The following is a 15,715-nucleotide window of genomic DNA, read 5'->3' as shown; positions in this document are numbered from 1 at the left end:
CCATCACGTCCTGCTGCCCAGACTGCTGTCATTTTTACAGGTTGGAATTGAGGTGATAGCATATTTCGCATCTACGGAGGCCTGGCGGCCTGACAAGGCAGAATGGACAGTGGCTATGATGAGACGGCCTCCTGGACACAACCCCGTGTCGGGCTCCAACCCCTTATTTGTTGGGGGGGCGGGGAGGGCGGTGTCCAGGAGGTCCCAGAGGAGGGGCCAGCATGGCCAGGGCAGAGGGAGAAGGGGAATTCGGCAGTGCTTGGACTGAAGTCATTTTACCCACCGGTATTTGACAGCCAGCGTGGCTATGTCAGGACATACCTGAGGAACGTCAGCCCAGGCTGGGACCAAAACCATGACTGTTTACCAATTTCCAGCAGCCTTGACCTTCAATGGCCAAGCGGGCTCACAGACAGTTCCCCTGTGCAAGTTTGGCCTCCTCTGAGGAGTCCTCCCTCCTTTGACCTGGAGTCATGGCCTTAAACCTGAAGTAGGTCAAGTTCATCTGCACCTTTCTACAGTCGCATGCTGCAGCCCCAATCCTGCAAATGCAGATTCCCAGGCCCCGAATGGCCGGGACTCTGCAGCACCTCTTCCAGAGATGTCAAAAGCAGTGCCTCTGAACCAGAAGCTGCAGACTGCAGGCCTGGAGGCTGGGAGATGCTATCCCACCCAGCCCACGCGGCCCCTCGGCGGCCCCAGACACACACACATACGCCAGACCCCGAAGGAGCTCCTAACCGAAAGCCCTCTGTGCGGTGTGGATCTAATTAAGTTCTGACATCATCTCAAATTGAATCCTTTTATTAAACATTTATCTTCAGATTCCGGAGTGTCACAACACCCCATTGTCTTAAGTGACAGAAAGGAAAACAGCGTTTGCCTTTCCCACAGCAACCAAAGTCCTGTTCTCAGCAGCCCGCGAGCGACAGCCAGGTCTTTCCAGAGCCCTCTCTTCCTCCACCTGCGCGGGGTCCTTGGCGGTCCCCCTGCCCCGAGCTTGCCTCCGGTTCCTCGACACACCCGCCTCCCTCCTGATCTCCAGCCTCGCTGAGCTGTCTGGATCAGCTGCAACTTCTCTCAGTCATTTTCCTCAGCCTTCCAGAACCCCTTTCCTCCTGGGGATTGCGCTGGAGAGACGAAAGGCGGCCCGGCTGTCTCGGCTGCTCCTCTCTGAGCACAGGCTGGCTCTGGGGGGCAGAGCTCACGGGGTCCCACCTCTGGCCTCCCTCCACCCCGTTCCCAGACTCTGAAGGCTTCGGAACAGATTCTAGTGTTTTCATCCTTCCCTGCTTCCCTAGCAGAGTGCCTAGCACAGAGAAGGCTGGCAAGGTGTCTTCATTGATCAGTGACTCAATAGTTAAAGACCAAGTGTTGTCCTCAGCTTTGTCGTTTGGAGAACTCTCTTTGGACGTTCCCCAAAGGTGATCGAATTCTAGCAGACTGATCCCTGCCAGTCAGACTCCTGGGAGACTCACCTTTCCCTCGTCTACAAGTGTCTCCTGGGCAGAACTCTCTTCTGGGGAGTAGATACTTCTGAGCAATGAGAAGCTCCCACCTGGGTGACCAGTCCAAGTCTTTTTAAACACCCGGGAATACTAAGGCTCGAGTTGCGATCGTTCCTTTCTCTAGGCATGACAAGACCCACCAGTCCTGTGACAAAAATAATTACAGATCATGTGTACCGACAGCTCACAGCACACACTGTTCTAAGAGCCTTACATGTGCATTAGACTTATGGAGCCCACACAAGGAACTCTGGAATAGGTAATGTTCCTTACCCCATTTTACAGAAAGGAAACTGAGGCCCAAAGTGGTTAAGCAACTTGCCCAAGGCTACATACACACCCAGGCATTCTGACGGATTCGGTCCTGAGTTTCTAGGAAACTAGGTAACATTTACCCAATAGTTACTATTTAGCAAGCCTTGCCAGCCTCTAGTAGAACGGGCTCGTGAATAGAACCCACTCAACCAGTTGACACGATCGTTGAATCGCATGATATGGAAAATGCTGGAGCAGGATTTCTAGTGAATTTTAGAGAGTCTCCCGCACCCACCGAGAGAACAGAAAGTGTGCAGTTCGATCCCTGTCCTTGATGCATGTGGAACGCCGTTAGGACAATGACACAGAAACTCGTGAAATCCGAAATAACAAGACAGGCCAGCTGTACGAGAGCTGTCACGAGGCAGCCTGCGGTGGACGGCCGGATGAGTGGTCTTGGAGGTAAAAACAGAGCTGGAAGGAAAGAGACGCAGTTCTGAGATGCACCATCAGGAAAGCTCCTTAGATCCTAGCTTCCAGGGGTGGAAGGCAGAATCATCTAGTCCACCTCCCAGCCATTAAAGAAGTGCTCTCTTCAGCATCCCTAAGACGCAGCTGACCACTTTCAGCTTGAACGCCTCCAGTGACGGGTAGCTCACTACCTTAGGAGGCAATGCTGAAAACTACCACACTGGCTCGGGTACCCACCTGACATCCCCTGCCCTACACAGGACCAGGCAAGGTTGAGGTGCAAAACTGAAGAAGATGCTCGTTGCGCCTGCACGACCCTGAGAGCGAGTGCCTCTTTGATTTGGACCCTAGGCACCTCATCTACTCCTGGCCCTGCCAGAACATCCCCACCCATGGCTCCCAGCTGTCCCTCTGGAGTAAACCAGACACTGTTTTAGTGAAGGGGAGGAAAGAGTTTGATTCATCAGGGAGGGGAGTTGTAAGCAAAGGTGGGCACCGGGGCAAGGGCAAGATGCAAAGGCACAGCAGGGAGAGGAGAGTCAGGGCAGAGAAGGTGAAAAGCTTTGGGTCCCACTGAACATAGCTGGGATGTCTGGTTGTCCAGATGTCTGCCCTTTTTGCGACAGGCGCTGGGGGTCTTGAAGATTTCCAAGTCAGGGAGTGTGTTTGGCTTGAAAACAAGAGTGTGCTCGCATGAGCGGCATCCCCGGTCCTGTGGATCCTCATCACGTGAAACGTTTCTGTCCTCTTGGGTCAGTGGTTTAGATGGCATTTGGCCACTTTGGCCTGGATCTCTGCCATGAAATCGAATGTGCCAAAGCAGCGAAAATGAACCATAGGGGGTTCAGAGAAAGCAGTTGTCAGAAAATGAAGGTGGATTATGCAAAGCAGAAAAGGCCGCTGGCATTTTCTCTCCAAGGAGGGATCTGAACAACATACCAGAGATCTTCGTGAGATGCTATCAGGAAGGAGCGTCCCGGGGCACCTGGGGGGCTCAGTCGGTTAAGTGCCTGACTTTGGCTCAGGTCATGATCTCACGGTCCATGAGTTCGAGCCCCGCGTCAGGCTCTGTGCTGACAGCTCAGAGCCCGGAGCCTGCTTCGGATTCTGTGTCTCCCTTTCACTGCTCCCCCCACCGCCCACCCGCCTACTCACACTCTGTCTCTCTCTCTCAAAAATAAAAAAAGGGAAGGAGCATCCCTCAGATGGCAACGTCCACGGGGCCTGGCCCCATGATCTTTGTGCACGAGGTAGGGGAAGGGATGCTATCTCTGCGGGAATTTTTATTTCCCTAGCATTTATTATGCGGCAGGCACGGCGTCCAGCCCTTTTTGACGTCTTGTTGGTGTTTACAACAACCTTACCCCATTTTTCACAGAAGGAGATAGGAGCTTGGGGGGTGGGGGGAGTGGGACGGAGCCACGTGCGTCATGCCCAGTCTCGTTCACTACAGGATGCCCGTGCTCACCAGCCTGCACCTCTGCACGGGGTTTGCAATTTCCCGGGTGGGCTTATTAGTTGTCATTTCATCTATTCACTTCTACCATCAGGGAAGCAGGACTGCCCCCTGTTCCCACCTGGCAGATCAACAGACCTCCGCTGACTTCATGACCATCCCTTCTCTCCATCCCCACCGCCCCCACCCCACCGGGGCCGCCACCATCTCTCCCCTGGACGCCTGCCACAGCCATCCAGGCAAGGGGTCCTGGTGGCTCCAATGGGGCTGGTGGCTTCCAGTCTCACCCTTCCCTCACATTCCCCACTTGGCCACCAGTACCAACATCCTAACATACAAGTCTGGTCACATGTCCCCCTTGCTTAAAACCCTTCATTGGCTCCCCACTGCTCCTAAATTCATACCTTAAATGGCTTATTAGGCCTTGAATAATCTGACCGCAGCCACTAACTCTCCCAACTGATTATACGCGCGCGCGCGCACACACACACACACACACACACACACACACTATATCCAGCACAACCATCTGTCCTTCAGACAGACAAAGGCTCTTGGCCTCAGGATCCCGTCCTCTGTCTCTGGTTAACCCTTGCTCCTCTCCCTAGCACCTTTCTTCCCTCCCCTCTGTCATCTGCCACCTTCTACTTACCCTTCAGGGCTCCTCTGAGATGAGGCTTCTTCCAGGAAGCCTTCCTGACAACCCACCACCACCCAGACTGAGCCATGCACGCTTCTGTGCACGCTCTGCTGTGACAATATCACACAGGGGTCACCTAGAAATCCACTGCCTGGAGTCAAGTCTCAGCTCTTTTGATCACACTGGCAGTAAATCCTTAGATGCATTCCTTTACCTCTGTGCCTCCCTTCCCATGCCTTTAAAAAGTGGAGAAGATGGGGCGCCTGGGTGGCTCAGTCGGTTAGGCAGCCGACTTTGGCTCAGGTCATGATCTCGCGGTCTGTGAGTTCGAGCCCCGCGTCAGGCTCTGTGCTGACAGCTCAGAGCCTGGAGCCTGTTTCAGATTCTGCGTCTCCCTCTCTCTCTGACCCTCCCCCGTTCACGCTCTGTCTCTCCCTGTCTCAAAAATAAATAAAACGTTAAAAAAAATTTTTTTTAAGTGGAGAACGTAACAAAAGGGGTTTTTTGAGGATTAAATATAAAGTGCTAAGCCTGGTGCCTGGCTCATGGCGGCTTCTCCCAGAGGCCAGTGATCACCACCCCTGAGTCATACAAGTTAATTATTTGTCCCGGTGCCTCTTGGACTCAGTTGTTGGGGACAGAGAATCCTGCTGTATCAATGTCCCCTCTATTGCGGTGCCCAGTTCAAACCACCACACCTCGGAGGCCCTCAGTAAAAGTTGAGGACTGGCGGAAATACTGAATGCGTCAAAAAGCGTACAACTTGCCCAAGATCACATGGCTAACGGATGACAGAAAGAGGGACCAAATGCGAGTGCTCTCAGTGGCAAGGCCACCTTTCCACTACACCGTAAGGCCTCTCAAGATGAGGCAGAGCTGCTGACACATGATGGTATTTATTCATCACCCACCTGCTCCTGGGGCCCCGGGGTTGACAGAGTCATTTGAACAATCCTGTTTTGTAGGATCTATGCGTATCCTCTCCCTATGCTCCCTGGGCATGCCTCCCCCAGGGAGCTCTCTTGACAAAGCAGAGTAATCCCCATTCTCTTCAATGAGTCTGTGAGCTTCTCAAGCGCAGGAGCTGTGTGTGCTCCATCCGTGTCCCCCAGCCCCACCCCCAATGGACCCCAGCAAAGACAATAGCCCCTACTAGGTACCAGGCACTGAACCGAGGCCTCTCAATACAGCGCTCTGGGAAATTCCCACAACTCTATGAGTCAGGTCCCACTGCCTCCCCATTTTACAGATGAAGAGACTGAGGTTCAGAGGGCTTCAGCGGTGTAACGGTGATACAAACCCAGCTTGCCTCCAGACTTGGGCTAACCACTGACCTTCACGGCCTCCCTAATAGTAGGAGCTGCACTAATGGATCTGTAGTTCAGGAAGATTCCTTCACGGCCTATGACAACACCCAGGCCTACAGGTCGATGTCACAGGGTGCTTTTAGGTTGGCTCGCTACCTGAGCAGAGGGTCCTTAACCTCATCGGGAGCAGGCTTTCCATCACAACGTGGCATGAAGTGTGTCTGAGCTTTTCCTGTCTCCAGGGCCGCCTCCAGTGTCAACAATGGTGGGGGACGGGGGACAAAGTTGCAGTGAGGGCGCTTGACGTTCAGGACCCAGATCCTTCCACCTCCTCAGAAGTCAAGCCCATTTCCGTCCAGTGTAGGGTCCTGACCACCATCTCCAGCTTCCCCACCCCTGCCCAGTCCGTAAGCACCTCGGCCCGCTGGTCTTCGCCTGGATCCATTACATTCTTCCTGCCTGAGGTCGAACCCCCATTCTTGCCCCTCCTTCCCTGCTCCCTTTGTCCAAGGCCGACTTCCCCACAAGGCCCCGACTCCCCTCATCCCCCGCCACAGCTGGCATCCTGAACAAAGACGTTGTAAGAAACACTGAGACGCCCCTTCATTCATTCATTCCTTCAGTAACTCTACTTAGTGATATTTAGTGAGCACTTGCTATATGTAAGCACTGAGAGTTCAACCGACTGTGGTTAGCATTAAATCCACACAAAAGACTATTTTAACATGTATGATTATGTTCATTAGGAATAGTCTTGGCTCCCGAGGCTTTTTTTTTTTTTTTAGGTTTTTAAATTTATTTTTGAAAGAGAGACAGAGAGAGAGCGCAGGGGAGGGGCAGAGAGAGAAGAGAGAGAATCCTAAGCAGGCTCCGCACGGTCAGCACTGAGCCCGATGTGGGGCTCGAATTCACAACCCGTGAGATCATGATCTGAGCCGAAACCAAGAGCTGGATGCTTAACGACTGGGCCACCCAGGCACCCTTTGAACTCCAATGTAAAGGATGGTTTACTCCCTCCTCATCACACAACCTTGGAGGTAAGAGGCCCAGGGCTGCTGCAGTTCTGTGGCGGCATTGCCCCCATGCCTTGAGCCTATTCTACCATCAAAGCCGCTCTCCATCCGCAGGGTGGCCCCGTGGTTCAAGACCGCACCGGAGCTGCCCAAGCCAGGGGCCCACAGACGGCGCGTCCCACCCGCTGAGGGTTCTTTCTCAGAAGTGACTCCCACCCCCACTGCCGCTGCCATCCCATTGGCCAGAACTCGGTCACGTGGCCACCCGTGGCTGGGACAGCCCGCAAACCCGCGGGGAAACGTCTGCGCGGGCAAAATACGGCAAGGCAAGGCAAACGCTGGGCTAGGGAACCCTGGCTGCGCCACCGCGAGGTGTCGAGAGGAACTGTAAAAAGAGCCCCTGTGCACTCAGCACCAGACTAGGAACTAGAACATCCAGTGCGTCGAAGCCGGTCCTGGGCCCTCCCTGCTGCCACCCCCCCCCCCACACTCCCCCACCTCCGGTCCACACCCTCTTGAATTCCGTGGTCGGGGTTGCCTTGCCTGGCGTTGCCGGTTCACCGCTTGTAAACGATCGTCAGCCTAGTTGTACAAGTTTTTACCTTTGTGAAAATAGAATCATACCATAAATATATATATTTATATATAACATCTATATGTTATACATATGTCATGTGTATATATATGTTATATATATATATATATATATATATATATATATATATATATATATATATTCTGCAGCTTGATTTTCTGTTCAGTATTATGGGTGTGGGATTCACCGGTGTTGACACGGGTAGCTGTAATCCATTCGCTTTCACTGCTGTGTAGTATCCCGTTTTATCAACAGACTCCAAGGAGTTAGCATTCTTCCCGCAACCGAACCGTGGGCTCTTCCCAGTGTTTTGCCCTTACAAGCAGGGCTGGGAGGAACATTCGCACGTACATTTCCTCATGCCTACATGCAACAATTTCTCCGAGGCAAATTTCTAAGAGAAACTGCTGGGTCGTGGGGGGATACACATATTTTCATATTGTCAAATAGGTTTTTAATAAGACAGGTGCAAAAGGTGGTGGCGATGCCCCAGGGGCTCTAATGGTTTGAGACAAGTGTTCATCCATTTAGGAGGATGGAAATGTGTAATACACTGCCTGCCCGCAGACCTGGGTGGGCACACATACGCACACACAGACTCATTCATTTATTGTCCGTTTGTTCAATAAACATTTGTCATGTAGCCATTCTCATCAATTATAAGCCACACCATCAGTGTAATGATGATTCTTCAGGAGGAAAGAAACACAGTGCAGTAAATGAATTCATCAATTATAAGACACATTCTAATTTCAGCAACACTGAAATGTGCGTGTGAAAGCATCTTAGAGTCAAGGGAAATATGGTACCTTCAGGCAATTCTCTAGAGGAAATTCCGCCCTTAGGAGCTTACAGACTTGAAGCTACTTGTTCCCAACAATACCCTAACAGAGGTCATGGTCAAAGCAGACACAAAGTGCTTGAAAGCCTTGCTACCCAATGCCAACTGTGGTCCACTTGGGAGCTTGTGAGAAATGGAGTCTCAGGCCCTGCCTCAGAACCACTGAGTCAGAATCTGGCTTAACATGAACCCGGGCAATTCCCATGCCCATTAAAATCTCAGAAGCAGGCAGAGACCCATAGGGAAGAGAAAGAGTCTTTCCAGTTGAGGGCAATCAAGAAAGGCTTCCTGAAAGAGGCATCATCTGAAGAGGAAAAACTACATCCGTTGAGAGCCTGCTCTGGGTGAGAAACCGCACCAGGAACCTCACTTCTGCTCTCTCCTTGAGTCCTCAGAATCGCCCCATGGGGCAGGGATTCATATCTGTTTTACAGCTAAGGAAACAGAGGCACAGAGCGGTCACATAATGAGCTCCAGGCCACACAGCTAATAGCTACCAGAACCAGGCTTAGAAAGCAGATCTGTCAGAGTCTGGAGTCCAGTCTCTTCTCCCGCATCACAGGGAAAGAACTTAGGGAAGTAGCTGTAGAGACAAGAATCAGGACAGGATTCAACTGGAGGCTACAGAAGCAAGTACTCCCTGCTGTGCTCAGGGACCTCTGGGAGGTGAGCTGGCGGTCGGTGGGCCAGACACCTTACCGCCTTCTCATCCCGCCCCAGGGGAACCTGAACGGGACCTAGCCCATAGTGGGTGCCTGAAATAATCCAATGAAGGCATTAACGAATGAGCGAGCTCACAGACAGCCACACAGGCTGCTTCAAACCCTCCGGCGCCCGTTGCCGCTGGCACTGTGCTGGCGGGTGGGGGTCCCAGCCAGGGAGGAGCCTGGCACTGCCCACCCACCCCAAGGTCTCCTGAATCCCCGCCGGCAGGGAGGGCCCAGCCAGCAAAGCGAAAAGCCAGGAGCAGAAAAGGTTGAAAACACAGAGAAAGCAGCTCCCACCAAACCCTTCATTTGCTTCACTTAAAAAATTACTTAGCCAGCCTCCTGCCGGTGCCTCCCCCCCCCCCTCCCTCCGAGCACCGGCCCCGCTCTCCTTCAGCTTCTCATGAATACGTGGGAAATAAAACGGCGTCTGTTCAGCCCCTAATGACCAGGTTTATGAAGAGCTTATTGTATCTCAAAGAAATGAGACAGCAGTTGGTGTTGTGAGATATTAATGTGCTTTTTACAAAAGCTGATGAAACCTCCTTTAAACTACTTAATACCTTCAAGCTGAAATTTCCAGTCTGAGAGTAAATTCCTGGAGGCAGAGCCTCAGGCACAGCCCTTGGCCTTTCTGTCTCAGCTGGGCGGCCAGTCATTCGGCTCTGGGGTCGGTGGGGCGCTGCTGCCCTTTGGGGTGGGGGTCCAGTAGAGATTTCGTGATTGTTGGGGGCCTTGGCAGAATAATCCTTTCTAGTTCACAGTGGGAGAGTCTCTCCCACATCCTCCTGCTCTAAGAGCTCGAAGTCAATGCCTTTCTGGGGAGTGGGGAGTGAGATGCTCCCCCCCTCAGTTCAGCCTGGACCCCCAGCACCCCTGGGGACGTGGCCCCTGTCCCCTCTTCTGCCCTCACCCCCACCCAGCCAGCCCTCTACATGGGACCCATCTTCTTGTAAGTCTCCAGTCCCGCTCTGATGTCACGCGTTCGCCCCGGCCGACCCCTCACACGGGTTGCCCTTCATCCAGCAGGTGTGCTGGTAAATGTCTAGCAACTGGCTCTCCGGGCAGGGAAAGGGGACCCCGATCTATTGTATGTGCCCATTCTCAGGGTGCAAATCCTCCCACCGTGGCTGCCCGTGTGAGTGACCAAGAGACTCTAACGAGCAGCCACCGGAAGCTAGTGCAAGCCTGCTCCCGCACACCTCTGCCTCCGGGCTCCCTTGTACCCCCAACTCTGGTCCAGGGGACCTTCCCCGACCCCCCGAGACAGTCTGTCCCCTCTTGTGCGCCCCGCACCTCCCTGCCTTTGCTCTTGCTGATCCCTGTCCTAGAAATCTCTTCTCACTGCCCCCCCCCGACTTCTTCATCACCCTCCGACACACACATGCTCACTCTCACACACTCACAGTCACATGTGCCCCTCCTGTGCGCCCCGAGACACGCTCTGCTTTGTCGCCGCACGGACCCTGCTACACCACAGCGTCTGGCATCCATCTCCCACCGCACACTACAAGTTCCGTGGGGACAGAAAGTCCCCTGTCCCCTCTGTTTTCCTCTGTGTCCCCAGCAGGTTACACCGAGCATGGGATACGGTCGGCGCTACACAAATCTTAGCTGAACAACTAACTCTGCTGCCATAAGGCCTCATACATTTCGCTATAGAGTATGTGGGACATTACATTCTAGTAAATTCCGTGCTGTCTGTCTTCCCCCCCCCCCCCCACCAGACTGAGAGCCCCCGAAAGGCAGGGAATCAGGTTAGATTTCCCTCCACCACCCCAGTGCCAGGCACATGGTCAGCCCTTAGTCCCTACCTTGGGGAGAGAGCCTGCCTAAGGACGAAGCCAACTGAGAGGAAAACCAGAGATGGGGAGAGAGACCCCAGATTTTTGAGCACCTGGATCCATCTGTGCCTGAAGCCGTCTCAGTCCCTGGGCTTGATGAGCACCAACCTGAAAAAAATACAGCAGGACCCTAGGCTGGCAACAGGAAAGCCAGACTGCGCCACTCTGCACTGACTGTTGTGACGTCTCGAAGATGTTCTACCACATTTCAACTCCAAACAGAGGTGGCTGAGTGCTGCTGACGCCACCTCCCTTTCATGAACCTCAGCACCTCTTCGTTCGGACTGAATCCGTGGCCACAGAGCTTCAAGTGCTCCTGGAGACCCTTTACGCCTCCAGCCCACCCTCACCGCCTCACTGCTACCGTCAGCCTCTGGACTATTGGGACCCATCCCGTCATGGCCCGCGTCTCAGTTTACCTCCATTAGTCCTCACTACCAATCATTTGTCCCTCACTCTGTTCACCTCCCAATCTGCCCCAATCTCCCACCTCACCCCACCCCCCCAGCCTTTCAAATCCCTGCCCAGGGCTCCTCGGCATTTGGTCCAGAGGTCAGGAACCCCCGCTCCTAACCTCTTTTGTGCTCACTCATAGAAACCTGGCCGTCCCTTGAGGACATGACACACAGGGCTGATAATGCACAGGGGGCGTTTTATTGCCTCTTCCCTAAAGCCCTGTCTAAAACTCATCCAGTCTTCTCTTCCCCGACTCTCTCCTGCCCAGTCCCAACTTGGCATCCTCCCCATTCTTTGAGGAGGTAAGCACGGGCCCACCTCATTCTCCCAGGCCACCCTGCAGCCATCTTGGATTTCACAAGCAGTCAGACAGCCTTCCCAGTACCTGGCCTTGAACACCTTGCTTGGCGAGCACATCCCAGTCCCAGCTTGCTGGTTGTTAACTGCTGAAATCCTGTGTACCCAGGATTTCAAGCAGCCCCACTAAGTGCAGGAAGAGGGCTGTACAGGAAGAGGGCTCCCAGCTGTGACAGATAGGGCAAGGAGCAGCTGGGACTGAGGCCCCATCTCCTCTCCCCACTCGCCAAGAATTGGTGGAGGGTTGAGCTCTTTGCCCCGGGCCTGGCAACTCTCCAAGCCCTGGGCCCAGCGAGGGCCCCAGAAGAACAGAATCTTCCTACAGCCGGAGTGGCTGGGCCAGGCTGGGCACACACCATCACCCATGAGAGCACTACCTCTGAGGTTTCTGCTCTTCTCCTCCCCGCCCCCCACTCCACCACCCACAGGGGCATCCCTCCGGGCCTCCTAGGTCGCCCAGCAGGAGGGCTACCTGCTTGGAGAAGGCTTCCAACACAATGGCATGGGACAGGGTAGGAGAAAATTCTGTATTTACTGAGACAAAGTAAGTCTTACTCTAACAGAGACATGTTGGAAGCAGCTGGTATGGTTCCCTGCGTCAAATCGTGGTCCAGACAGGACCATCATTTAGCTAGAAAGAGCCTCACACCAATAGTTTCTAAAAACAACCAATGATTTGGGGTTTACCAGAATAATGTGATGAATGCTTTGCATATCATCCTTAACTTGGTAGGCAGCTTCCTAATACATACTTAACTATGTATAGAAAATAAAAGTGAACGTTTAGTTTTGTCTTCTATATTTATTGGTATGACCTTTCCAACTGCTAGAGACTTTGAATGTCATCCCTACCTCCACCCGACCCAAGCCACCCCATCCTTGACCGTGACATGACCAATAGCCACGTCCCTTCAATGATCTCAATCGCTGGCCCCCACTTTCTGACTCTCCTGCCCCAGTCTTCCAACTTACTCCCAGGAGCCCCCGGCTCTGGCAGTTCTTTGACCCCCACCCCACCCTAGGCTTCCAGTGCATTGACCCCATCACCTTCACTGCCTCCTTCCCCAGCTTAGAGTCTGACCCATCTTCATAATCACTGCCTCCCCCACCCCTGCTCTTGGACTCATTCCACAGACCCCCACCCTGGTTAAAGGCAACCCTCCAGCCAGACTCAGCCACACCCTAAATGTAGCTGGGCCACCCTTGCACTTGTGTCCTGGGCCTCATCCCCTCTCACGCTGCTCCTGCATTGCTCCCTCGTCTCTCCAGCTATCATGCCTTCCCTCTCTTCTGGAACATTCCCAGCAGGATCACATGCCTTAACATCTCCCCCAACACAGAATGGACAGCAGAGCAGCAGACACCCCACCAGCACAGTACAGGGGGGCAGAGGGGGGTTGAGGGAAAGAGACAACAAACGATATGTTGGAGGCTGGGGCAGCCAGACCAGCATGTGCAAAGGTCCTGTGGTAGGAGGGAGCATGCGTGACAGAAGGCTGAGATGGCATGTGCACAGAGAGGGAAGTGGGCAGGAAATAAGGCCAGACAGAGGTTGGGATCAGGCCGCTTTAAGATGCTGAGCTTTCCTTACAGGACTGGGAAGCTATTGAGCATTTCAAGCTAGAAGTGGTTTGATCAGATTTGCATTTTCAAAGGATCACCATGATTACTCTGTAGACAAGGATGAGAGTGAGTGCAAAATGACCAGTGGGGAGGCTGTCATGCAGAGAAGCCAGGATGGTGGCCTGGCTGTGGGTGTTGCTGCCAATGGAGAGAACTTGACAGTTTTGAGAGACACTGCGAGTGAATGCAGGCAGGACATCCTAAGGGAAGGGACCTGCAGTCAGGAAGAAGAAATGTAGGCAGTGACAACTGGGCTCAGGCTTGCATCGGCAGCGATGGAGAGGCATTCACTGAGCTGGTTGGTGCCTGCAGAAGACCAGGTTTGAGGGGAAATGATCATGAGTTCAGGTTAGTTCCTTCTGAATACACAGTGCCTTTAAAACATCCACCAGGAGACATCAGATCGGCAGGTGGATACCAGGTCTGGCCCTCACAGGAGAGTCTGGGTTGCCGGTGACCTCACACAGCCTCTATACAGCATCTCTTGAGCCCTTCCTGTGTGCCAGGCACCGCACTAGGAGCTCATGGTCTAAAGATCACTGGGGCACGGCCCGTGCAGAGAAACAGCCAGGTTGCAAGGGAAGCAGATATGGGTGCGGGCTGCTAGCATGAAATGTGGGGCCCTTAGAAGACAGGGTAGAGGCACCAGCCACAAGCCCTTAGTCTGGGATTGAGCAGTGTCCCCAGTTTGTTGTTGTTGTTGTTGTTGTTGTTGTTTAATGTTTATTTTAGTTTTGAGAGAGAGAGAGAGAGTGAGCAGGCCAGGGGCAGAGAGAGAGGGAGACACAGAATCCGAAGCAGGCTCCAGGTTCCGAGCCATCAGCACAGAGCCCGATGCGGGGCTTGAACTCATGAACCGTGAGATCATGACCTGAGCCAACGTCAGCCCCTTACCTGACAGAGCCCCCCAGCCGCCCCGTGTCCCCAGTTTGTTAGGAGTCTCGGGGCCCACATCTCACCTCCTGCACGGATTGCTTACAAAGATGCCCGGCACCAGATTGGCACTGATGAGATATTTGCCAGCTTGAATTGAAAGCAAATGAAAGCACTTTGCAGAGCACTTTTCAAATGCACTGATCTGTAATTTTACCAATAGGGAGGAGATTTTATCCTCTTAGCAGCTAGACTCTCAGCAGTAGACTCTTCTCAGGTCCTAGAGGGAGTTGAGGCCTCCTGGGGATGCTTGAGGAGAGGGCGGAGAAGCAGGGTGGGTGGGCAAGAAGGGTTCTGCCCCAGGGGAGCATTTCAAGCAAAACGCTGTGCTCCTGAGTCCCCACAGAGCTTCAGTGAAGTTACCAGAAGTCTCCATATCCTCTGGGGAATCGTTTTTCTTGCAGAAGTCAGGAAAGGGGGTGAATATGGTACAGAGACAGTGATTGGGGCGATCAACCACCTTCTCTGCAATATATCGCATAAAATAATAGCGTTAGAAATGCCTAAAACGCTTCCCTTTGTAGAAGTACACCTGTATCGTATAGAAGCAGGTGTACATGATATATACACAGGTCTATGTAAGAATGCCCTAAAGGGGCGCCTGGGTGGCGCAGTCGGTTGGGCGTCCGACTTCAGCCAGGTCACGATCTCGCGGTCCGTGAGTTCGAGCCCCGCGTCAGGCTCTGGGCTGATGGCTCGGAGCCTGGAGCCTGTTTCCGATTCTGTGTCTCCCTCTCTCTCTGCCCCTCCCCTGTTCATGCTCTGTCTCTCTCTGTCCCAAAAATAAATAAAAAACGTTGAAAAAAAAATTAAAAAAAAAAAAAAAAAAGAATGCCCTAAAATTCCTAAATCATATCCGTAGTACATGATAAAACCTACTTTATGGGACATGAAGGTTCAGCACCCCATAGGAAAACAGATTGCTAACACGGACTGAGAACTGTATTAATTAGGTTATATTAGCTACTGTCACAGAAAAATCCCAAATGTCAGTGGCTGAATATAGTCAGCATCCAATTCTCCCTCACAGCGATGCCCCCAAGCACTTTTACTGACGTGCCAGGCACTCGCTCTGAGCACTTTATATGTGTCAGCTCATTTAATCCGCGAAGGAAAAACTCCTTTGATCTCCACCTCTCAGGTGAGGAATGCCAGGCTGGACCCAGGCCACAGGAGCTGCCAGCATGGGTTTGCCTATTTATTCATTCAGAGAAAGTTCGTCTGCTGGTGCGGTTGGGGGGGGGGGGGGGGTACGACCGTGTGTGAAACTGACCGAGGTTTCTACTGTGGCGGAGCAGACCCGCTTGGCAAGCTCCAGCCCACGCATCAGTCCTTCACGAAGACCACATTCACTTCACAGTCGTTGGTGGAGCCGGCTGGGACCTTGGGTTTTCATCTGAGCCTGTGTTCACCTTCTCGGCCATCTGCCAGAAAAGATTGAGTCAAAAGGCCTTCGTTGGAGCCCTGGATCTATCGTTTCCTGACCACAAGTACTTACTCGGATCATTTAGCCTCCCTGAGCCTCAGTTTCTTCATCTGTGCAATGGAAGAGATAATAGCCCTCTCACAGGCCTACGGTAGAGCCAGAATGAGTTGTAGTTCAAGAGCCTGGCAGTGGGGCTCAGCCCCCACTGGGGGCTCAACCCCTTCCCATCATCCCCCCAATTATCCTCCTCCCCTGCCCAGAGCAGCTAGGGGCTGGGCACAGT

At 53.1% G+C, this 15,715-nt stretch overlaps 1 protein-coding gene and 1 long non-coding RNA gene across 2 annotated transcripts in view; one reads left to right on the top strand and one right to left on the bottom strand.

The window, feature by feature from the left end:
* Positions 1–15,715, bottom strand: part of LOC145715624 (uncharacterized) — a 90,118-nt gene that overhangs the window by 31,043 nt on the left and 43,360 nt on the right. The gene's annotated exons all lie outside the window — the stretch shown is intronic.
* CACNG2 (calcium voltage-gated channel auxiliary subunit gamma 2) overlaps positions 1–15,715 on the top strand; it is a 108,709-nt gene that overhangs the window by 78,582 nt on the left and 14,412 nt on the right. The window lies entirely within an intron of this gene.

The sequence above is a fragment of the Panthera onca genome, chromosome B4 (assembly GCF_046562875.1).
Source record: "Panthera onca isolate mPanOnc1 chromosome B4, mPanOnc1 haplotype 2, whole genome shotgun sequence".
Lineage (NCBI taxonomy): Eukaryota > Metazoa > Chordata > Mammalia > Carnivora > Felidae > Panthera > Panthera onca.
The sequence above is the reverse complement of the archived record's forward strand: the minus strand, read 5'-3'. Positions and strand labels throughout refer to the sequence as shown.